This window comes from Cygnus atratus, chromosome 4, assembly GCF_013377495.2.
Source record: "Cygnus atratus isolate AKBS03 ecotype Queensland, Australia chromosome 4, CAtr_DNAZoo_HiC_assembly, whole genome shotgun sequence".
In the NCBI taxonomy this organism is placed as follows: domain Eukaryota; kingdom Metazoa; phylum Chordata; class Aves; order Anseriformes; family Anatidae; genus Cygnus; species Cygnus atratus.
This window is the reverse complement of record NC_066365.1, coordinates 32,347,757-32,371,032: the sequence shown is the minus strand read 5'-3', so window position 1 is coordinate 32,371,032 and position 23,276 is coordinate 32,347,757. Positions and strand designations below refer to the sequence as shown.

The following is a 23,276-nucleotide window of genomic DNA, read 5'->3' as shown; positions in this document are numbered from 1 at the left end:
TTAAAATCCTATACCAAGTAGTCTACTGTGAGAATGAATGGTGAATACGTAGCTATGGTGCATCCCTGGTTTGTTAATCTGCCATCCTGAGCTTCCATCATTTTGCAATTTCATAGTTTCAAATTAAATGTCAAGGTGCATTCTCCAACAAACCCAGACCTTTCACCTATCACTTTCTCAGTATTTAAACTGCAAAACAACGGTATAGAAAATAAATTGCTTCCATCTATACCTTTACAATATAGAAGTTCCAACAGAACCACACTAGGCTCAATGGGAGCAGAATCCAATCCAAGAGAGAGAATTTCTGCCACCTACTGTGCATCAAAACCTGTCACTGACTCAGGAGGGGCAATTTTCTTTGCTTTAACAAAGATACAATGCAGTTAAAAAAGAATATTCCAAGAATCTAAATACAAAGCTGCATATAATAAGTATTATCAAGATCTAAGCTGCATCCTTCTCCTCGTCCTTGTCCTGCTAACACTGCTGATATAGTTGATCTTGGTGAGAAGTCAGGGTTGTTTTCTATTTACATGGAAAATAACAAGGTTATTTTGTAGCTGGCATTTTAAAACATCCCTAATGGAAGCTGCCCCTTTTCTGAAAAAGAAAATTGTTCTTAGCGGATTGTTTTCCTTAACTGATCTGGTCTTTGTTGCAGTCATTCCTATATAAAGCTTTCTACGGTAAACTTTTCTCTCATTAGCAAACAGATGAATGTCTTCCATCTCAGTTTCTCAAGAAAACTAACATCCCTGCGCTAGATAGGAATGTGATCCTTGTCGGCCTCGAAATTCATGGAGACGGTGTGTGAGAAACTGGGTATCAAATGATGTCTTAGCAATATGCAGGGGAAAGCAGTGCATGCTGCAGTGAGGGGACCCACAGCCAGCCTGCCTCGGGGCAGGAGGTATCTGTGGGCAGTAGGATGCTTCTACTCACACGGGTGATACTAAGGAGGAAATGAAGAACAGGAAAGGAAGGGGAAACAGTTGAAGAATAAGAGTGATCCCCAGAGCCTGGAAAATGAAAGATCATTGAAAATCAGTCCTCTGTTTCTGAATCTTGGATTTTATTTATTTATTTTTTTACATAGCAGTTATTTGTGAAAACACCCTTGATGTAAATGGACTGCAGTATTTTTCTGAGAACAAATAAATTGCAGGGTACCTGAGAGATCAGTGTAAGTAATGCCTTTGTTCCTCAGGGCAAAAAAATATTGTCTGCACCAACATCACAAACTGGAAGTGGTAATTTCCACCTACTCTTCACTTTACCACCATGTCTCACCAAAAAATGATTTCTTATTCCAAAGATAATGCTCATTCAACTTGTCCTGTACTATATCAGTACAGATGGGAAGAGAGCCTGTATGTCCAGAAAGCCACAAGAGGGCTATTCTGCTGTACCCTTGTGAAACAATTTCTGCCCCTAGATCTGAACTCTGCTCTACCAGGATCAAGTCCTTTGATTTCATGGAAAATATCAGTCCTGATAAAAGTAAGATGTAGTCAATTGACCCCAAGTGTTTACTAAGAAAATAATAACTCAACTGTTAACCAACCCTGTTTACTGCCATATCAAAAAGCTATGTTTGCTTCTGCTGATGTCTGTGCATTTTAAGGGTTTTGCTGTTAACCTTCTTGGGGGAGCAGAACAAAAGCAAAAATGCTAGAATGCAGGCCAAAGATGTACAACTGTGGTAGCAGTCAAGTAGTAGGACACATGAAATCTGTTCTCATGTACCTCTTGTTTGTGTGGGGTGCTCTGGTGTCTAATAATATGACTGAGCTCATGTGTAGCCCTTTACATTGGATCACTAGATTGTATTTCACTCTTCTGGAGGGCTGCCTGTTTTCACAAAAGCTGTAGGAATGTAATACCTTAGAGAGCTCTAGCCTTCTACTGGATTTGATCAAAATTATTCAATGGCTTCTACAACTGTTGGAAGGAACTGTGACAGCACAGGCGAAAATACATGTACAGAAAATTAGTTCATAATTTTCTCCTTTATTAATTAGAATTGTTTTTTTTTTAAAATAACAATCCAGTCATATCAATCCTGAATCCAAGTGGAGGATCGTAATCACGCAAAGACGAAAAATGGAGCAAGTGACGAGGCTCAGGATTTTCAGGCAGACTGTTTACAATGGTGTTTTTATTTTGTTAATGACTCACTGCACTGATTCATGCTTTAGTGAAAGCTGCCTCATTTACAGATTCTCAGTGTCCAAACAGAGTAAGCTTATTCCCAGCAGAAAAGCTTGCAGAAGTTTGCTGGCAAAATTGAAGACTAAATCAAACTTGATATTTTGAAGTAAATAACACAGATAACAACAATTTTTTGCTTCAAGCAACAGCAAAACTTCATCTTCTGTAAACAAGAGAAAATTTATTTTTGCAATTTTTTATTGGAAAAACCATGTAGTTTTGTACCGACTCAAAACCTCGAGCTACCCAGAAACGTAGGTGAGCACTCAGGCCTCTTGCATCTGAATGTAATCAGGTCAGTAGATCTTTAAATAGCTGAAACTAGGGTGTGAAAGTGACTTAGGAGCTTCAAGTCAGGGACTTTCACTGGGTGCTTTTAGAAATTTTATTTGTGATACTTTTTGTAAAGTGCTCATTGTAATTATGGACAGGATCACCCCAGAGGCTCTCTATCAAGCAACTGTCCATTGATTGTGAGTTGCCTTAGTAGAGGAAGAAAGAGCAAATAAGAAAAAGAAAAAAAAAAGACCCCAGTGGGTTTGTTTCCCACCTGGAAGCATTTAAAGGATGTAAGTGGATCAGCATTCACTTCCCTGTTTATAAAAACCAGGTTGTTCTAACCGAGTTGCTCAACTGTTGAACTAAGCAATGCACTATTTTTTTTTTTTTTTTTTTAAATTCCCTTTCCGGAGAAGCTGTTTGTGCTGGGAGGGAGGGCTGCCAGCTTGCTTTGTTCCCCTGGGGGCGGAAGAAAAGTGTCTGCCACCTCCCTGAGCCGTGGGGTGCTCTCGGGGGCTGGGGGCTGCTGGGGGGGGGCAGCGAGGCAGCCAGCCGCACGCACGCAAGAGTGCATGCAGACTGGCGTGGGGCTGCCTGTTTATTTTCAAAGCCTTTGTACCTCAGGTTACTTGTAAGGCTGGTGCTCGGGGAGTTCAGCTAAAGCTGGGCTGTGTATATTCCCCGGTTTGCTCGTAATTTGCAGTTTATGAAAACCAGATGGATGACTCCGTGCTCTGCAAGTTAGCGTAGGGATGCGAGCTCCTGACATGAGAGCAGCTTTTACAGAAAACACTGAGTTAAGAAGATTCAGGCTCAAGCTAGATTGCTTCTTCCCTCCCCCCCTTTTGTCTATTTTTACTGCATCATTGGTATGTGTCCAAGGAGAGACGGCCATATCATTCAGAAATACGAGGGGATAAACTTTTGACTGTTGGATCTCGTCAGGCTGAGAGGCTCTAGAGTAAATGAACTGGGAGAGAGAGAGAATTAAAGAGAGATGTCTTTAGGTGAACTTCTATGGTTGTCTGCTCTGCCAACAGCAGTGTAAAATAACGAAGAAACCGCAGCAGTCCTTTCCCACTGTCTCTCTAAACAATGTAAGTTATCCTTTCACACTCGTCTCTAACTATCCGTGTGCTTTTTCCAGCTCTCGAGTGTTTTGGGAGAGTAGTGGCTGAGCAGCGGGCGAGCTCCTGCCAGGAGCTGAGCTGTGTGCGTGAGCGAGGGCTTTGTCTTCGTTTCTCTTCCTAAAGTCAGGGTGGCAGCGGCGGAGTCCGAGCAGTTTGACAGCACCTTTCTCTGACAGTCGTGCCAGCTCAGCTTTAGGTGGCTGTCGAAACCTTTAAACCTTTTCAGTGCTTGTGCAGAAATCCCTTTGTGGCTGGCACGAGACAATAGGAATGTTTTGATTGAACCGTGTGCGTCGAGCTTGCTGTAAGAGCAAGCGTTTCAAAGGGGATTGATTGTGTGATGCTGTATAAACAGGACAGGATGTGACGGGGAAACAAATGCCTCCTGCTCTTTAATATTTAAAAGCAATAATTGAAACAAAGCCGAGCAGTTTGCCAAAGAAAGGCACGGTGATGTTTATTCAAAGCAAAATAAATCTCTGTAAATCTGAGAGGGCAATGTCAAGGTATTATTAGGAGGGAGACTTTTGCTTCTCACAAGTGTCAGGTTTTTTGAAGTTTGCAGTTGGCATTAATGTCACCATATTCTGTTGTTCTGCTTTTGTGAAGATTAACTTGAGCCAATACCTGATGCGTAGCTCCCCTGCTAAGCATGCACCCCACCCCACCCCCCAGCACTTTTTTTAGTTTATTTTACTGTTTTCAAAAAGCATTCTAGGCAGACTGTCAGGCAGATTGATAGGGTTAAGTAAGAACAAGGAAATATAATGTATCAGGTAATATACCAAGAATAAGACAATAATCACCCTGAAGTCAAATATTCGTCAAGCCAGAACAATTACATAAATGTCCATTTTTATGTATATAAGAAAAATGTGGTGAAAGTACGGTGACTAAATAAGTATTTATTAGGTAAGGACATGGTATAAGAAAAGCCGCCGTCTGTTCCAGCCTCAGATTGTTTGTCTTTGAGGGCAATGGATTTATTACCTGCATAACAGCTCTGTGGCCAACTATTGTGATATAACCATCAGAAGTTTCCTTTCTTAAAGTTCCACGTTTCCACTTGTGCAAGAACTGAACAGAAATTGACCAGTGATGCTAATGAGAGCTTCTAGGCAATGTAAAATGTTTCCAATAAGTTTAGGAATGTAAACGTTAGGGTTTGAAAAGTGTATTAAAAGGCTTGGTTTGTAAAAATCTATATAAACTTGTTTATTTTAAAGCTAGCCTCATGACTTTCTGGAAGATGGACTCATGAAATCTAAAGCCTGGAGCGGTTATAGAGAGAAGGTACCAGGAAGCTACTGTACCTGGTCTTGAGACTGCAACGTCTTGCTAGAAAACAAAGAAAGCCGAAAGCTGAGGTTAGTCCCTGTTTCCAGAGAGTTTTTTTGGGGGGGTTGTTCTGTTGGCTGTTGATAAATGAAACAAGGCTTTTGTGCTTTATTTACCCTTGTCCAAAATTGTTTATGATAAGCTACAGGTTTCCTTAAACTTCTCAGCAAAGCATCTGACAAACTTGTGAACAAACTCACATCTCTGATCTGGTCCTGCAGCGCCCGCAGTTTGGCTATAAAGAACAGCTTGGTGTTTTCTTTAGTGAGGGCTTCGTCATTTTTTATGAGAAATGGCTTTGATACACCAAGGTTTTCCTAAGAGGGAAAGTTAAACAGAATCTCTTTGTTACTCCAAGGAGCATCACTAATGCATGCTGCTTGAGGGCCAGAAGGAAACATGCAGTGGATTTTATGACAGAACAAATTCTAGATGGAAACATCTATTTCAGCCAACTGGGAAAAATTTTCTGTTTTTTTTTTTTTTTATGCAATTTTAAAAGGGAGACAGCAAATGTATCATGCCAGATACAGAATAAAAACTAGAAGTCTATGTTTAATGCCTTTTTTTAGGGCCGGGGAGAGGGGGAAATGCAGGTCTTTTTTTTTTTTTTGTGGAAATTGTTTTCTGTGCATGAATTCAGTGGAATCTTGGCTTTGAGGCTAGGTATGAGATAAGCAGTGTCCATGTCCTGACAGCACACGAGTGCTGTCTGAATTCTGTTATGTCCAGCAGTATGCACAGTGGTTGGAATTTCAGATCTTACCTGGATGAAGATGGCAGTGCAGCTGGGGGATTTCCTAAGCCCATGATAGTATTTTTCTCTGGCAATCCCAGCTTGAAGGTCAGGTTGTTTACTGGAAAATCCCAGATAACTGCTGCTTGAAGCCATCTCAAAAACATGTTGGGCCTGTCTTTGCCTGATAATGGAATTTAATTAATTCATAACAAAACTAGGATTTGAACAGCTTATATAAACACAGTGAGGCTCCTGGTTCCTTTGAGGAAAATTGAGGAATTAAATGAACTGAAAAGGTTTGGGTGTTCTAATTCAGAGAACAAAGTGTTGTACATTACTATAGTAAAGCTGAAATTTAATCATCTGCATAAAATATTTCTGCATAGTTTTGCAGAAATGTGTAAGATTGTGTCTAGACACATCAAGTATTTACACAAAAACAAAGGCAGGATGTATGGTAAGGTAGGAGAGATTCTTGGGCCAAGTGTAAATGAAATGGATTTGATCAGTTGGCAAGCATGTTGTCTCATCAAAATTAAACATGCCCGAGGGTACAAGTGTAGCTGGTTTGAACTATTTGTTTATATACAGCAGCAAACATGTCTTTACTCCAAATAATTCAGTTTATAAAGAATGATCCTTGATAGAACTGTACTATAGAAGAGAAGAACACTACAAATTGAAATATTTTGTATGGACAGTGCAGTATTATAAAAATCCATTAATTCTTAAGAATCTACAAATGGTTTGAAAACTCAAAGACAATGTTTTTCAACTTTTCTTTTCTTCCTTTTTTTATTTTTTATTTTTATTTTTTAATTTTTGGAGCCCTGAAAACTTTCTCCTGGATACCTGCCCATCCATACTTTGCAGGATAACATATATGAACTTGCTTTTTTTTAGTCAGGCTTCAGGGACCATATTGAAGAAATCCCATGACTGTCAGAACAAAATCCACAATTGCTGATCCTATGCTTGGCTGACACCTTGAACCAAAATCAGATATGCTATTTCCAGAGACTGCAGGTTGTGGTTTGAGGAAAAACGAAACAAACAAAAATCCTGACCATGTGGAAGTGTGTGGCGTGAGCTGCTATTAAATAAAAAAAAAAAAGGGGGGGGGCGGGAAGAGAAGACTCCAAAACAAAACCAGTACTTATTGAAGGGAATAAAAGTTGGAAAGGAAACAATCATTGTTTGGAAGTTACTAAAATACTGAAGGGAAAAGATCATGGCTTATCAGTCATAAAAATAGACTTCACCTCTTTGTGCCTCTGTTTTTGATGTGTATTTCTTATGACATGCTTCTTCTGTTAGAATTGAGCTTGCTCTTGTATTTGTTATATGACATTACCATATTGTAGACAGTCTGTTGGCGTGTTGTAAGGTTTATGTTGACATGTGCCTGTAATGGGAAGAGTTTCTTGGTTGCAAACATTGAGCTAATGCAGTTTGGAAAAAAAATCTTGTTTTGTGAGAAATTGTGTGAACCTTTCCCTTGCTTTTTGATCAACTGGAATTAAGCCCACCACCCTATGAGCAGAACTCATCTTGATCTTTGGAGAGATGTAGGTGACATTTCTTATCAACCTTTCTGATTTGTTTTATTTCTATAAAGACCAAGTTTCATTTCTGTGATTGAAATAATTAAATATTTATTGTATAAATTGCAATATTAAAGACATTTGTCTACTATTTTCTACAATAAACTCTCTGGATATTTTCAGTCACAGAATCTGTAGACTTATCCTGGCATTGCTTGTCATTCCTTCTAATATTTGGGGTGTTTTACTATATTTGGATTGGACATTGCTTATTTTAAAAGGTGGAAGTAGTAGTTCAGTTTGAAACTGGACTAGTATGAAGTGAAATAAATAACACAACATGCCATTCTAATGTACTGTATGGGGAGAGCCAAGGATCTAGTCAGTTGAGAAGTCTGTTGGCCACCAGGCAGCTTTCCCACTTGCCAGCTGAACGTTAGGTAAGAGCTCAGAAGCAAATCCCATTCAAAAGGAAGAATTGAAATAGCAATTGTAATATACTACTTGAGGCAGTGAACAGCTACTGTGGCAGGTAGATGTGGTCTGGCTCCATCCACCTTGCTGCTAGTTCGTTGCAGTAAGGTTAAAAAAGGCATAGCTAAATTAAGAAGGAGGTTAATCATAGACATGTGAAAAATGTTAACAGCATGTATTCTGGCACCTCTTATGTTACATGGTGATCTGCTTGACATAAGCATCAAAATATATCCTGTATAGCTGGACTGCTACCATAGCTGTTTCGGCAGCAGTTTGTTTGTAAACCATAACACTTTACTGTTAGATACTAGTTCTAGTCTATTTTAACTTAAAGAATATACCCTGCCCCTAGGAGAAGACAAATGGCTGTAGATGACATGTAATCACCTATAACCTGAAAGTTCCCCTGAAAGGACTGGACAACTTGGCTTGTTATGGTCAGCATTTTGCTCATGTGTAAAAGCATTATTCATTCTCTCTCACTTTGAAACCTTCTGAATGTTCGCAGTCTTGGATGGATGTTAGTAGCAATTAGGTGGATCTTCAGCTCTTAAGTCAGGGTGGATGCCCTCTGCAGAAGAGATACAACGATTGGAGTAGATGCAGTTGCTTCTGGACGGTTTTTAACTGCATGAGATGAATGTCCAGCAATCTGCCGGTTCCTAATCCAGTATGGAGTTATTTGTTTTAGTATTATTTGTCTGTCTAAACATGTGTATGATCAGTTTATTTCTGGGTGACTTTCTGTTGTTGGTTTGTTTCTTTTTTTTTTTTTTTTCTGTCATGTACAACTATTTGCTCTGTGTTACCATGAGCTTCTGTTCCTGACTTCCCCCACCCCCATTCTGGAAATGTAGAGTGACAATTCCCTCTTTTTCTGTTGATTTTTTTTTTAATCAGTATTGAATGCTAGGCTTAACGATGTCCTTTCATTGAATTTGTCATTTGAAAAACTGTCACATGGAATGATGGCTTAAAGGAAAAGTGTAAATTTTAGTCTCTGCAAAGATTTACATTGTGCCTGACTCCTATGCCCAAGCTTAGTTGAACTGGGTTATTTTTGAATTTGAAGGTGTGTGGTATCTTGCAGTGTGCTTTGCGTAGTGCTTATGAGTTGATTTAGCAAGGAAAGAGCAGTGGTTATATTATGTTGAACTTTTGACTGATATGAAGACACTCCTACAGCTTGTGCAGATCAATAAACCCTCCAAAGCAGTGATGGAATATTGAACAAATGCACTTGACATAATTACTTACAGACAAAAAAAAAAGAAAAAAGATTGCACTCAGAAGATTTTGCTGAACTTGGAAAATACTCTTGAAAAGATCCCAACAATATGTTGAGCTCAGCAAGTTTGCCGATGACACCAAGCTGTATGGTGTGGCTGACACGCAGGAGGGAAGGGATGCTATGCAGAGGGGCCTGGACAGGCTCGAGAGGTGCGCCTGTGCTAACCTCATGAAGTTCAACAAGGCCAAGTGCAAGGTCCTGCATCTGGGTTGGGGCACTCCCAAGCACAAATACAGGATGAGTGGAGAATGGCTTGAGAGCAGTCCTGAGGAGGATATGGGGGTGTTGGTTGATGAGAAGCTCAACACGAGCCAGCAATATGCACTTGCAGCCCAGAAAGCCAACCGTATCCTGGGCTGCATTAAAAGCAGTGTGGCCAGCAGGGTGAGGGTGGTGATTCTCCCCCTTTGATCTGCTCTTGTGAGACCCCACCTGGAGCGCTGCGTTCAGCTCTGGGGCCCCCAGCACAAGAAGGACACAGACAAATTAGAGTGAGTCCAGAGGAGGGCCACGAGGATGATCAGAGGGCTGGAGCACCTCTCCTGTGAAGACAGGCTGAGGGAGTTGGGGTTGTTCAGCCTGGAGAAGAGAAGGCTCTGGGAAGACCTTATTGCAGCCTTCCAGTACCTAAAGGGGGCCTACAGGAAAGCTGGAGAGGGACTCTGCCAGGGAGTGCAGTGATAGGACAAGGGGTAATGGCTTTAAACTAAAAGAGGGTAGATTTAGATTAGATATTAGGAGGAAATTTACTGTGGTGTTGGTGAGGCACTGGCACAGGTTGCCCAGAGAAGCTGTGGATGCCTCATCCCTGGAGGTGTTCAAGGCCAGGCTGGATGGGGCTTTGGGTAACCTGGTCTGGTGGGAGGTGTCCCTGCACATGGTAGGGGGGGTGGAATTAGATGGTCTTTAAGGACATCAATAAAGGCCTATTTTCCCCAAGCTCTATGGCATTACATTTAGAAAAATAGAGAGTACCTCTGCAGGGAGGCAAGGTAAACACATCAGTCTTAAGGAAATATCACTAGAAGTCGTCTTTTTTTTTTTCTTTCCTGAAGGATAAACTACGTTGGAAAATGAAGGGGGATGTGGAGAAATGGTAGGTTAATATTGTATTCACTAAGAAAAGGTTCCCTGCTCAGAGTGATGACCAGTCAGTCTCCATTGTTGTGTGTCTTGTTCATATGATGTAGAAGTGAGTGTACATGCTAAAGACGCTCTGTGGCTCTCAGTGGCATTCTTCATACAACAGGTTGTGTATTAAGGCAGCAGTCTGATGGATTCATTTCACCTGACGTCCCTAAATAGCTAAGTAATAAAAACAGCCCTGTGGTGCCATTATTGTCCATTAACTATGCAAAAAGGGAATGGCTACTATGACAGCTCCTATGATGTCTACACCAAGTGTTTTGAAGGTGAGACTGGGTCAAAACAAAAGTAAATCTAGCTCAGCCTTATAATCTGGATGGTGGCTGACAGTGGGTGCCTACAGAAAAGCATAAGAATAGATCAGACATATAATAGTATGCCCCTGAATGCTCTTTCATCTTCAGTGATTTGTGCTTCCAGCTCTGCTTCTGGTAGAGGTGGTGTCTTTATATTTAAAAATCTTGAGTCAGTTTACCCTCCGTGAATTTGTCATTCTGTCCTGGAATGCCCGTAAATTATGAACAGCTGTAGCATCCTGGGGCAGTGAGTTTCATAGCTCACAGAATGAAGTGTCCAGGACACGGCTGATAGTCTCAAAAGGGGTTTCTCATCTGTGGCCACTAAAAAGAAAGATTAAAATGCAGTAGATATAAATTGTGAATAAAATTTAACTCAGAGTTACAGGTTCATCAGCATTCCAGAAGCATTTATCTGAAATGTGTCCTAACAGCCCCTGACTGTGCTAACTGAGCCAGAGAAGAAGTTCAGCACCCGAAATAGTGCAGAGCATGTATGTTGTATCTGTAACCGGTTTTCCACTAGGATTTCTCAATTCCTTTTACCAGCAGTGCCTACAGCTGGTTACTTCGCATACTTTTCTAACAGGTGTTGTCGTTTTGATGATACTGCATATAACCTGTATCAAGAACAGCATGTTTTGTCTTGTCACATTCATCACAAGGACTGCTGATAAATTCTCAGGCAGCTCTTACATCGCTTCACAGAACTTGCAGAAAGAAGAATCTGGCAAGATCTAATCCCGTTCTCTGACTGCAAAAGATTCAGTCTTTATAAAGACTGAATATATATAAAATATAAATCTTTATATCTTGCACCTCTTTCGTTACAAAAGTAGCCCTCATCCAAACTAAAAGCTTTCTATGAAAACTTATTTCGTAGCGTAGAAAATACTTTGTGTTAGATTGTGTCATTGTGGTTAAATGGCAGTAGCTGACTTGTGAGACCTTAGGGCACTCCCAGTATTTGCAGAAGTACTGGCTTTCACATAAGGTAAAAGAGATGTATTTTTATATAGAAATGAATGTACTGTGTATCCTGGTTCAGTTTGGGAGCGTTAAAAATTGTGTCATTTGAGCGGTACTACTTTCCTCATCTTTCATTAGCTATTACTTTGTAAGTTGTGATGTCAATTTAGAAAGACAGGATACGTATGAGGGTCTTCTGAGCACGTAATTTTTGCAGCAGGCTGGCATGTTGTCGGTGATGGGCATTTGCTCAGTCAGCCTGACAGCGCCCTGTAGGAGCCTTGGGCATCTAGCCTGAACCTGCCGTGTGTGTTTGCTAGCACATGGGAACCTGTAATAGACATCCAAGGGAAAGCTTAGGAGAGTTATCCTTGGAGAAGGATAAAGGTGGGCACCTCTTCCTGCTGCTCCTCCTTGCAACTTGTATCTGCTCTAAAAACTTGTACCTCGTGGAAAAGGCCTGAGGAAAGGCCAGGCTGAGGCAGTGTAGCTGCTTGGCGGGCCCTGGGGAAGGACCATGAGGACTGCCTGGAGGCCCGGCCCGGCTCAGGGGCACGGGGGGCCTGTCAGGTGGCCCCCTCTTACTGTGGCTGCAGTGAAACCCTGCTGTGGAAATGCACTTTGGGAACTGGTGCGTTTCTGCAGATAAGGCCCAAGACGTGGGGAACACATCTTCTATGCTGCAGAAAGGTTTCGGCTTTTTCCCACAACAACAGTTCTTTAAATAGGAGCACTGGAGTGCAATCAGCGAGCGAGTGTCCTTGCTGAGGACTGGAAAGGCATGTTTACTCGGTGAAGTGCAGCCAGTGGGTGTTCCCAAGCTCCGAAGTGCTGGAGCTGACTAACGCTAAGTCAAATGGAGTGACCCTGTGAGTGTGGAGGAGGAGGAGAAGACAGCGTTGCAGCCAACGGGCTCAGGCCGTGTGCACTTGGAGCTCCCCACAAGAGCTGCAGATGGCTTTGTGTTATTGTTTTTTTGGTCGGTTTAACTCCTGTGCGTACAACTATTGTTATAACCCACAGAGTTGCTCTTGCCAAGGTTATTCTGACACTGTCTCACTGTTTCTGGTGCCAGAGTACCTGCCGTATGCGGCTATGTGTTTACCTACTTGCTGTGAAAGTTCAGTGTCGCGTTATTGCCAGCGTAAAGAGCCTGCCTGGGTAAACCCCTCTGCCTGCCACTTAACGCTTGGTTGAGGTCTTCTCTGAGACCAAGGATGATATATAGATGCTTAGACATACATCTGTGTGTTTGAAAGGCATTTCAGTTCTGAAGAAGGCAGCAGACATAGAAGGTAACGTTGCTGTTGGTTCCGAGCGAGAAAATGAGGTGGATACTGTACAAAAGCTCAGGTAAATACAGGGAAGCAGCAAGCAATATTTCATCCTTTAAACAGTGCAAGTGCTGCAGGTTATGTGAACCTGAATTCTGCATGCTCACGGGCTGGGGAGGGTCTCTTCTTCGTCTTGTCCTTCCCAGTCTCTCTCCCATATGTGTTTCTGGCAGAAATCCCACCTGCTCAGGCACTTTATCTGTGCCTGTGTTGTTTGCTTTTTTTTTAATGCTTATACTTTCTGCCATTTCTTGCTGTGAAACATCTGTATTTTTTCTCCCAGTTTATTTTTCTTATGCTGTTTCTGTTGAGAAGTGGGATTTTGAAAGTTGAAAAAAAAAAAAGAAGAAGAAGAAGAAAGAAACCTAAAGGGCTGGCAGTCTCTAGGTTAATTTTGCATAGAAGTTGCATGGCATGTGGTAATAGCTGGGTGCTGTCTTGTCCCTTGCTGTTTTGAACTTTGTGCTAATTCAACAAAATCCAAGTGAAGTAAATGGAAACAGAAGCAGAGGAGAGGTCAGTGGGGAATATATGATTAAACTCAAGGCTATCACCTCTCCTAAAGGGAGAGTTGCAGAACTGTAAGATCAAGCAGAGATGCAGCATGGGGCATGTCCAGTGTTTCAGGAGAGAGTAGAGGGGATGATCTCTGAGCAGTTCAACCTTCACCACACAGCTCAGGACCAAGCATTTGCATCTACCTTTTACTTTTCTTGCCATTGCTCAGCAGCTCTCAAGAAAGTGCCTAGAGCATTTTTTAATGTACCTTATATCTAACAGTATGTAGAAAAGGCCAGGGACCTCTTCCTAAACAGATTCCTGCTCAGCCTCCTGCTTTTTGTACTACCTGATGTCCTGTGCCTGGAGGGTTTAGCAGTGATTAGTGTGGAGTCTCTGTGGAGCATTTTTATTTCAAGTAGCATTTCAGAGCAGCTGTTTATGGAAGCTGCAGTGATTTGAGGCACAGTTTTAATTATTTGCCAGCTCAGGTTGTTTTTTTTTTTTTTTTTGAGCTCATGTACCTAAAAAGGCTGAACAGAGATTTGTTAGTGTTAATAAAATAGGTAGGCCTAGAGAGTCAAAAATGTGTAAGTGTGAGGGTTATGTTCATGGCACTTGGTAATTAATCAGAGTAGGGTTTTTTTTTTTGCATGGATGCTCTGACTAGCAGCTGTGGATGGTAAGTGTAGAATTTAAATCCTTTTACTTAGGCCTGCACAACATCTAGCCCATAAAATAATTATTTGGATCTGCCTCACTGTGGATTTTTTTTCTTTAAAATAGCTCACCTGAGAAAATGATGTTTTATTAAACATGGAAAGGGCTATGGTCCTGAAATGAGGTCCTGAAAACCTCAGACAGACAAATAGCCTTAAAGTAAGTATCACATCTCAGGTGTGTGATTACTGTGTGATAATATGAGCTCTAACCTGTCAGCCTTATCCCTTGGTGTGTGCAGAGCAGCCACCAGAAAGTCTCTCCTTCATCCGAGGGCGAGACTGCAGGAACATGGGGTCTGTAGGGATGGAAGCAGGACCACCAAAAGGTCCTGCTTTGCATAGGGGTACTGCAGAGGGAGGCAGAGGTTGCGGGGATGGGGAGAGAAAAGCAAAGGAGGGTTTAGAATGTCAGCTGTAACCCTTTCCTCCTCTCCAACTTGGAGTATAAAGCATAAGTATGTTGGTGTCTTCAGAGGCCCACCCACTTATTTCAGGTACACATGTTGTGATAGACTTTGATTACAAACTGAGGAAAGGAAGGGAGAAAAAAACATTAAGCAAGTGAAACTATTTAGCTTTCATTTATAGTGGTGGCTTCTATCCTTGTTATTCTGTCTTCAGCAGCCGAGAGCCTGTAAAAGAAACCTAATTCACGACCTTGACATCTGACAGTCGAACTGAGGGTGATCCCATTGCCGTGCAGAAGAGATGTCAGGATATGGAGCAGTTTTCTGGTGGCTGCAGTGCCTGGCCCTGCCACCTTAATGGAGAATGCCCAAAAGGTGAAAGACTAACACAGAGGAGAAAAGCAGCTTGTGCTTGGTGCTGCCTGTCTTGCAACATCAGTGCCAGAGACAGGGAGAGCCGCCACATCAGCCAGGCTTGCTCTGGTGGAGCGGGGAGGCCAGGCTGTCCCTGCCGCTGCTCTCAGCTGCCTGCCTGCTGCAGGCGTGCTACAAAAGCCGCAGCCTTGGCAAGCAGAGCTAGGTGTAAGCAGGAGGTAGAAAGAAACAGAATAAGGTGGCAAAGGCAGAGGAGGATGGGCGCTGCGGGGGCTGTGAAGGTCTCAGTAGCCCAGCGTTACAACCCAGGCAAACCTTTCAAGTTCCTTGCCTCCTCCGGCTGTGACAAGCCAAGTGTACGGTCACAAGCTTAGGGGAAGAGCATCTGCCCCACTGGATCACAAGATGGGCGGGTGATCGTGGCTCCAGGCTGTGGCACGGGGAGAGGAGCCAGCACTTGACAGAGCTCCTTTCAGGGCGGGCGTGTTGTGGCTGCGAGCAGGGCTGCAGTGGCAGGAAGCCCTGGCTTTTCCCTGCCAGTCTGAGCTACTGCCTGGGCTGCTGGAGCACGTCGGGTCAGGCTGCAGGTTGCACTTGTTACAGTGGGGAAAGGTAAAGGCGCTCCACCACCACCATCCCATCCAGATGACTAAGGGCCCGTGGTTCCTGGTGTGGGCACGGTCCCACAATGACAGAGCCTGGTTGTTTCACCCCACCTGATTTCCTGGTGCCAGGGTTAAATTAACAGTGTGGAGCCAGGGGGTGGCTGGAACAGCCCATCCTGTCCTGTGTTTGTGTTCCCTCATTCCCAGCATCATGGCTTTGGGGAATTGATTTCTGGTTGCTCCCACCTCTTATTTTCTAGACAGTCTTATTTCCTGTGACTGTATTATTTAGCCATTTAGTTAGGGCTAACCCAATAATTTTTTTTTTCTGCTGACCTTAAAATCTTCTGTAGAGCAGGCTGAGTTAGATTACTCTCCCTTCAGTCAATTTATGGCAGAGACTTCAGTGCAGGCCATTAATCTTAACCTGGAGTGTTTGAATGACTAATTTAATATTAGGGGAAGGATGTAGCAATATCCAGCTATGGTCTGTAAATTAGCTACAGGTTTGGGGTTGGTTTTGATTGTGGGTTTTGTTTTTTTTTTGGTTTTGTTTTGTTCTGTTGTTGTTTTTTGGTAACTTACCTTTTATGGGCTCCCTCAGAATGCTAATTCAGGTTGTGTTAGAAAAAGGAGAAGAATAAATTATTTGAAAAACGTGACAGTTACAGGGGATGATAGCAGAGGCTAGACCAGTCCTTTCTGTGGTGCTGTAAAGATGGCATGTGCTATATATTTTCCACAGAACTTACTTCCGATGGGTGCAGCAAACTTCTGTGGGAGAGTAGTGGTTTTTGTTCTTTTTTTAAAAAGAAAAATAAATAACAACAACCTTCATGCCCTTCCCCCAACTCAAAACAGACATTCAGTAAACCTGGTTGAAACGGGCCGGTAATAACTGGTATGGGGTAAAGTGCAAGATTGCTCACTGAGCTACAAATCCATTTCCTCTTCACAAGGGAGAAGGAACCCATGTGTCAACATTAAACATGCAAGAACCAAAATCTCAAGGGAAATGAGATTTTCTGTTGTCTCATTTTTCGGTTGTCTCATCTTCCTTGCCACAGTACCACGGCTTTGTTTTGTTTAAGAAGCAGAATCATTTCCAGAATATAAGATCATTGTCAGAAGGCAGCTTCTTGGAGTCAGTTACATGAGAACTGCATTTTGAAGCAATCTCTCATTTGGAGTTGTAGTTCCCTGTGAGAGTGGCTGTAGCTGTGACTCCTGCGGTCTCCTTTGGCCATGAGGTATGTTACGGGAGCGGTTCTGAGTCGAGGGGTTTGTAGTCCTTGCTGCTGACTGTAAGTGGACACAGTAATTTGAGCGATACTTGTCGTTCTGTTTTAGTGTATGTAAACTCGATGCTGGAAACGAACAAGGAGAAGCAAGCAGCTAAGTGATGCCTGTGTGCTTCTGTCTGAGTCTTCCACCTCAGGTCTGGGAGCGCACTCCAGAGTTTTCAGTCCTGGTTTTTGTTTTAAATGTGCTTTTGTTCAAGTGGCAAAAACAAAAGACCTTGGATCTCCTAGCTGTGGGAGTTAAAAATTTTGCTTGTTCTTTGTAATGGAGTTCTCTACACAGCTGAAAAAGAAAAGCAAGAACCCGAAGAAGGAATAGCAAAACCCCACCCCTACCCCTCCAAAAATATGCCTGAAACTCTGGCCTTTTCTTAAACTGTGAATTGTGCCGTGCAGATCCCTGCTTCTTCTGACCTGCTGAGTGTGGAGCTAAAATGAATCAGACTTTGTTCTCTTTGACAGAGTTCGGCACATGTCGAGGGAATCAGAGGAGCAGCATTTTGGCATGAGCACCCAAAATCCTAACACACGCACGCATGCTGCCTGATGTTTCATTTCAGGTTATAAACTGGATTACAACATGCTTTTGCCCTGTGGGCATTACCCAGGGAAACCAGGCTGGATCTGCACGATGTATAAAACCAATCTGGCTTAGTGACTGCCAAGTGGAAAATAAATGATGGGTAGAGATTCTATGTTTTTAACAGGAATTTAGATTAAATTTCAGTCATGATAATGGTTATTAATACTGCTTACCTGGTCAGCCCAAGAATGGAATAAGTATATTCTGGAAACTGTTTAAAGAGCGTAGGACAACTTTTTCAGCTGTGAGGTCTAAACTAACCCTACCTCTTCTAATTAAGTCCAAGTAGCACAGACAGTATTTAAAACCAACAGTTTTTATTCCTGATGCAAACGAGCTTTTGTGTCCTTTTATTTGTGGGAAGCTTTGTTAGCCTCAGTGAGCTGAAATACTTGCATATGATTTGAGGTTTTTTGTTGTCGTTTTGTTTTGTTTTTTCAAAAGAAAAGATTCACTGTATTTAGAGATGCAAATACTACCTTGTCTGCAAAACCCACCAGCTGTTATACTGGAGGACAAAGCTAATTCTATGTTGCTTAGCTTCAGTAGAGTCTGTGTATTCACAAGCATCTTTTTAGCAACTTACTCTGCATAGCTGAGAAATACCACTGACACCAACTTTATTTCCTTTGGTAACAGCCTGGTAAAATCTGAATTGATCTGTGAGTTAGTTAGTTAGTTAGTTTAAATAAGTTATTAGATTCACTGAGGGAATACAACTTCACGTTAATGCTTGTGCAGAAGTTCAGCAGGCTGCTGGCTCTGATTCTCTTGGTCCTTGAAAGTGAGGTTACGAATTGCAGCCGTGATTGTTCGAGCTGACTTGAGTCAGGTTAAACCCGTGGCTTTGCAGTGCAAGAAGCCGCTGCTGGTTTGTGTGTCAGTGGCACAGCTCTCGGAAGAGGTTCCTTGGTGCTGCTTTAACCATCTGGAGGGACAAAGGGCGTTTGTGGGGTCTTTTGTCGGTGCTGGAAGCTGGAGCAGGGGAGAACCGCACCGAGAAATACTCTGAATCCTGGACAAATCCTAATGCAATCACTGAGCACTAAGCTTTATCTCCCTTTCTAAATGAAAGTGCTTTCGTTTCATCTGCGGTGGCCGCCCCGATAACCGACGTTGCGCAATAGCGGCTCTCCCCCGGGGACTCAAATCCCTTTTCCGATTTGCGAGTAATATTTGCATATGTATTTCTGGGCTGCATTGACATTCCAGCTGCACAGTGGTGGCTGTCTCCGCCCGCTAATCCTGTAATAACATTCTGGTGCCCAAATTCAATGGCCCTGCGCGGAGCCTCCGAACAGCTGATCGCTGAGTGGGGAGGGAAAAAAAAATAACCCAGCGAATCTCCTTGCAGCTCTCTGCTGCATCCCTATCCCACAATGCCCTGCACGCTTTGCTGCAGTCTTTCTACACGGGCTGAGTGAGAAAAAGATGTGCTAAATAAAGATTGATTGGTTTGCATCCTGAAGGGGTCTCCCACTTGTAAATGACCCAGGGGGGAAAAAAAAAAAATTCATGACGACTTCACTGGGCCTCCTCTCGTTCTTCCATTTTTCTTTCCACCTGTCCTCTTCGTGGAATGGAGCATCACTCCTTAGAGCACAAAATACGCTGTACCTCTAATGGTGACCGTGCTCCGATAGGCATCCTTAACCGGTTTTACGCGTGAGGCTTGAAATATTGACAGATGATGTTTTGTTCGTTTGGATTACTGCGGAACTGCAGCTCCATCCCTGCAAGGATTTGGTCCTCAGCACTGCACTGATTAAGCTATTTTTCTACAAAGATGGGTAGGTCGAAAATGCTCGAGTTTTGCTCAGTGTTATTCCTGGTGGCTGCTGTTTTGGCCCCGATTGTTCATTATGCTTCTGCATGCTGTAAGAATGAAGAGGGTTGCTGTGTTTTAAACAACAAGGCACCAAACTGATTGCAGGAGTGGGAGAGAAAGGAATGCAAATGTAGCTTATCGAGCCTTCTACCCAAGCGGGCTGTGTGGCGGTGATGATTATTGATGTACTTGCTGTGTTCTGTATCGGCTGATTTCGGGGCTGCTGCTGTAAATGTCCCGAATCTGTCCTTTATTCCCAAAAAGCGTGGACAGATGGCATGTTTGTTTTAAGGAGTTTTAAAGCCCAGCTCCCCCAGTCTTTGGAGCAACATTGTTGAGGTTCCCCACCCTTTCTTACCGCTCTCAAGGCCTAACCGTTCCTTTGCAAACGTTGCCATTGGAAACCTAGTCATTCATCATACATGAATAGACCCTCGGGTTGTGAATGCCATTGATAAGAAGAGGATGAACAAGCTGCATGCAATTTGTTCTCCCCAGGCTGTACTTTCAGGCTAGTTGCATTTCTGGCTGGGTGGAGTTCGGTGATAGCAGCATCTCAGCAAGAGGGAATTCTGCTCTTTTAGGAATAAATCCTGGGAAATGGACAGTTGCAAGTTTTCCCACTGTCTCTTTCTCAGCTGGGCCATGGAAACTAACAGAGAATTCGGTAACGGTTGAAGAGATAAGTTAAAGAGACTTGTAGAAAGGATGCACTTCTCTATTGCGTGACTGTTTGTCTGAAACAACTCTTCTGGAACTGTTATTTTCTGTACCCTAACATTTTTCCCCCTTTTCTAATATTAGGGGAAGTTCTTTTTCATACGGGTGAGGCCACACCCTGACTTTGGTTCCTGGAGGCATGCATGTGTAGCAGGGCAAGGCTTTACACTAGCTTAGAGAGCCATTGTTTCCTCCTCTCTTTTCTGTACAGTGTATCTTGAATTCAAATCAATAGTTGTATCTCCAAGTAGAAGGAAAAAGAATGTCATTTTGGGGATGGCTGGAAATACAACGATCCTTAAGCCTCAAATGGGTGACAAAGGGTGTACATTTCCTAACCTTTTTTTGCACTTAATTTGGCAAACCTGACCCGGGCTTCCGGTCTGTGTGTGCCTCTTAGAGATAAATGGGTGGGGTTTTAGGTCTTGTTTGGTGCAGTGTTTCAAAAACCTTTAGCTTTGCCTGTTTAAATTATAAAGTGTAAATATATGGAGAAGTGATTCGGTGATTCTCAGGCTTATTTTCAAAGGTCGTGCTTCAGCTGCTCTTTATTAGATTATGAGACAAAAATGAAGCTCTGAAAATAACCCTAGCAGTTCCCAAGTTCAGAAGATGCTGCTATTAAAATGATGGGTTTTCTGTTAAAAAAAAAAAAAGTCTTATTTTGCACAATCTCCCGCTGCCAATACATCTGAAACTTACCTTGCTGTTTTTGAGGAACTGCTGATAGCACTGCAGTAAATCAGAGTAAATGCTGTCTTTGGCCAAATTCAAAGGGATCATCTAAAATTTGCAACGTTTCCTCAAATAGTCTTTGGTTACACAGTTGCTTTCATCGAGGCAAAACAGTCATTTCCATACCTATATCACATTTAGCAAAATTACATCAAAGGTGAAGTTGGCTCAAGGAGGCTGCAGAATCAGATGCCCAATCCTGGAAATAACATACTCGACAAACTTTTAACATAAATAATTTGTATAAGAATTTAACGTACCATGTAGTGGCCACAGCTTGAACTGTGCTGATGAAATTCTGTTTTCAGGTGCATCTTTTAGGCCTGATTTATGTGAGCAGAGGAAATAAATGATAATCATGGCCTGCTGTGCTCCAGACAAAACAACAAATATTAAAAGCACTTATTTCTGATCTCTCATTAATCTTTCCTTTGACTGACAAAGCTAAAAGTGTGAGCATTTGAAAGTTAAAGCAGCTGGCATGAGACCTATGTATGAAATGCTAAGAATCACCTGATTTTGCAATGAGACAGGGGAAGTTCAGAAGATGAGGATGAGGATCAGATGAAATGTACATGGAATTTTTCGGGCAACATGAGTTTTCCATGCATAAACACCATTTGCTGGTGTAGCTGTAGTTGATGGCTGAAAAAAAATTACAGTAAATCATGTTTGGTTGCTAGAGAGCTTTCTTCTATTAAATGGCAGGCAGCATTATTAGAGACCTATTCTTTTTTGTCTTAAGTACATTTTTAAATAAAAATGGTCTATGCTTAGTCTATAACAAAAAAAAAAGTTGCACTGTTCATTAACGTATTGGTGTCCAGTTTGGAAACTGTGCTTTTGATAAGATGTCTTCCTGCTTCTGATTATCTTCCCTGTTTTGTTTGGGTTTCCACCCCCCTAATTTTCGGGTTGGGAGAGTAGAAGGCAAATGCAGCTGCATCGATGGTGAAATAAATTGTCTTTTGAAACACACAGCTGAAGAGCAGCATGTATAAAGACGAACGCACGAATGTGTTAATGCATGGTGGATAGCCTGCTCCTTCTACTCCCATTTGTGAAAGCTGAATATTTTTGTTCCACCTCTTGTAAAGCCATTTTTTAACTCTAGCTTTTAAAAAGTGATGTGGGTTCATAACTGATCCCCCAACATTTACTGTATGTGATTTATGCCGTTTAAATAGGCTCACTTAGTTTGTGTTTGTGTAATATTGACATTTTATTTTAAGGTGGGGAAAGAAATGGAAAAAAGTGAAACAAATGATCAATTCTGAAATCATACATTTTTGGATCACGAGCAAACATTGCGTGAATATTATAACGATTTTTAACCTTACAGATTCCCCTTTTTAGTGGGGAAAAAGGGAACAAAAGGGCCCATCATAAATGTTGTGCCTCAAGTTGCATGTCAGTTACTGCTTTTGGGGATTTTAGCTGTGAATAAGTTTCTGCTGCTGTACTTGTTAGCAGAGGAGGCGAATCCCCAGGGGGGTCAGCGCACCCCGTTCCATAGGCACTGTCATTGTCCTAGGGGTAGCCACTTGTCTGGCGTAGTAAGCCAGCCATACCTGCACAGCTAAATACACAGCTCAGGAAAATCAGGATGTGTCGCTGCTGGTAAAATGCCATGGGCCGCAGAAGTCATTGTGGAACTGAGTGGCCTTTAAAGGAGCATGATCAGCACCTGTGGCAGGGGGTCTCTTGCTTCTGTCTTGGAAAGCCTCAGCTGCCTGTAAGCCAACTATCGAGCTGTCTGGATGACTACAAACTGGGGCAGAAAGTATTCAAGGAAGAAGGAACCACCTCAGGAGTGTACCTGTGGTGGAAGCACCCAGCTGGGCTGGCTGCTCACACAGAAAAGGAGCCCCTGCTCCTCCCTGGAGGCAGAAGGACTGGCAGACCTCAGGGCTACGACAGCGGAGGGAGGGAGCCTGTACCTCCCAGTGCTCCAGCCTGCTAGAAACGCTGGGGAAGAGGAGTTGTGCTGGCTACCCTGCCAAGGCCTCTGCTTTTCAGGTTTTCCTAACCTATTTTAACCAGCAGTTAACTTTTTCCTGAGGTTGCTCCCTTCCCTTTCCTCCCGTTTTCTCTTTCTGCAAATTTTTTTTTTCTTTCCCTTTTATTTCATGCCTTTTATGCCAGTGTTATGGAGACATTTCAGTGATTGCTCTTCCTGCCTGGAATGCCATTTTCCTTGCATTCATTATCTGGATGTGCTTCCTGTATCCCTCAGCCCTACCTTTGCTGACTCTCAGCAGCTATCAGGTGGCTCTTCTTTGCTCAGTCTCTGTTACTGTGAGAATTTCCACCTCAACTACCCCACCTCTGCTGCTGATACAGAATTTGAGCGCTCTCTTCCCAGGGACTGGCTGGCTCTGGAGGTTCCTTCACGGGAGTTCCTGAAATCCAAGCCTACCATATCTTTGGCACCATCAGCACCGATAAGGGGAAGAAATGTTAGGTTGAACCATTCTTAAGCTCTGTGACACAGTCATTTGGCTGGTGCAGTTCCAGTTTAAGCATTCTGCCAGTGGTGCTCCAGACGTAAGAAATTCAATGATTATGAGAAGTGGCTTAGCCTACTGGCACAAGAACATTTTTATCGTGGATGTCTTTAAAACCAAACAGCCCTGTAACTGTTGTATTTCAGAGGCAACATGCCTTTCCAGAATGCGTGCTCACACAGAGGTGTTATGTATGGTGGTGTAGACTGTTTCCCAGTCTCTCATCACTGATAAGACA

The 23,276-nt window shown here is 42.7% G+C and overlaps 1 protein-coding gene across 8 annotated transcripts in view; it reads left to right on the top strand.

Annotated features, from left to right (window-relative positions):
• TRIM2 (tripartite motif containing 2) overlaps nt 1-23,276 on the top strand; it is a 71,691-nt gene that overhangs the window by 7,984 nt on the left and 40,431 nt on the right. For 2 of the 8 annotated variants that reach the window (XM_050710477.1, XM_050710478.1), the window contains exon 2: nt 4,850-4,990. The exons of 2 other annotated variants lie outside the window; for them this stretch is intronic. The gene's annotated coding sequence lies outside the window, so the exon portion shown is untranslated. Of the gene's footprint in view, nt 1-2,946; nt 3,591-4,849; nt 4,991-16,424; nt 16,615-18,630; nt 19,039-23,276 lie in introns of those variants that run through there. 4 more of the 8 variants (XM_035551517.2, XM_050710479.1, XM_050710474.1 and 1 more) reach the window with 4 other exon arrangements.